We start from the raw sequence: 1,740 nt of genomic DNA, 5'->3' as shown, positions 1-1,740 counted from the left end.
CCGAATAACCCTGAGCGATGCCACCTGTGACCAATAAAGTGTTTCTGAAAGTAAACTGTTCCCGCCCAGTAGATGGGGGAATTGCTGAATTTGTTAACACCCCTTTCTCAAACCTTGCACTGTTGGCCAAAATAGTTCAGGGTTGTGACTAGAGGGAGTACAGCTACGACCGGAAGTGACAGAGAATTTTAATTAACCCTAACCATTTTCCTTACCTTAACCCATGTCTCGTAAACCTGCCACGTTAATTATCATAACTTGCTGCTTAAATTCTCCTAACCTGCTACGAGAAAGTAACTTCTGGATGTAGCTGTACTCACCCCTCTGGAAACATGGTTTTCATGCCACTTCGATATCGATGTGACTAGTTCGTAGCAGGTAAAAAATGTACACAGCAGGTTAGGAGACTCAGGTTAAGGTTATGAAAATAGTTCGGTTTCGGGAAAATGCTCACCTAACCTGCTACGAATATCACTTTGTATCAAAGTGGCGTGAAAAGAGTGTGTCCCATACTCCCTCTAGTCAGAACCATCGTTTCAGGAACAGCATCTCCAGTCATAACCATAGTTTCAGGAACACACGTTGGAATGTCAGAGAGTCATTGGATGACCTAACATTACAGTTGCATGAGACAAAATTACGTTTTTACGGAGCACTGTTACATCACTTTAATTTACTCTTTAATCCTTGACTGGACAGCAGCTCTTCCTACACATACACCAATCAAATCAACACCTCAAAACACTCGAAAACTTTGAGACACATGCCTTAGGTAATAAGCATTTTTAACTGTGCATTGTTTGTGGATTATTATGTGGGTGCTCTGTGCTTTGTATATAATGATATCCTAATTAATAATAATAATATTTAATTTGTAGAATGCATTTCCCAAGCTCAATTAAACCGTTCAATTAAAAGGGCTGGTTCTGCAATTTTTTATTTTATGCTCTGCGGTCTCCATTTTGGCATGCACAGGTTCATTTTGGCATGCAGTCTCCATTTTGGCATCCACAGGTTCATTCTGGCATGCAGTCTCCATTTTGGCATGCACAGGTTAATTTTCTAAGGTGTGTTGAAGCGTGGGAAGCTATACAAGAACATGCATGAAAAAGCATCTCAAGGTGATACAGATTCCTACCTTACAAAATAGATGTTATGGATTAAATGTGGTCTATGTGATGTGATATATCTACTACATTAGACACGATATATTCAATGTAAAGAAACTCTCCTTAAGAAATTCTTACGAAGTTCCTATCTATTTTGTCAAATTGTTTAATCCTTACAATGGATTTGCAATGTGATTAGGGTGACAATTCCCTATTGGCCAGCTCTTGAATTACTGCAACATGTGGACATACAGTAGCTCTAGTTATGGTCAGTTCCTTGGCTGACAAAATATAAACAGCACCCAACACGCACTGGAGCGAGAGAGAAAGAGATAGAGAGCAGAAGGAAATCACTTTTACATTATTTGTTTGACTAAAGTTTGATTTTAGATTACATGTCCAGTACTGTATTGCTTTCCCTCAGAGTAACATAGCATGGCCATGTTAGGGGGGCATTTGCTCTAGGATATCAATCATCTCCCAAATAACCATGATTGCTCCTCTCTTCTAGGAATTTCAGCTGTGCACTTGGTGGAAGCTGGACTGAAATCCTACTGTGACTTTGCAGAAAACCCTTTCCTATAGCTTTGCAAGCTCATAACGGTGGATATAAGTGTGCGTATTTGCGTAC

This window comes from Oncorhynchus keta, chromosome 36 (genome assembly GCF_023373465.1).
Source record: "Oncorhynchus keta strain PuntledgeMale-10-30-2019 chromosome 36, Oket_V2, whole genome shotgun sequence".
In the NCBI taxonomy this organism is placed as follows: Eukaryota; Metazoa; Chordata; class Actinopteri; order Salmoniformes; family Salmonidae; genus Oncorhynchus; species Oncorhynchus keta.
The sequence above is the reverse complement of the archived record's forward strand: the minus strand, read 5'-3'. Positions refer to the sequence as shown.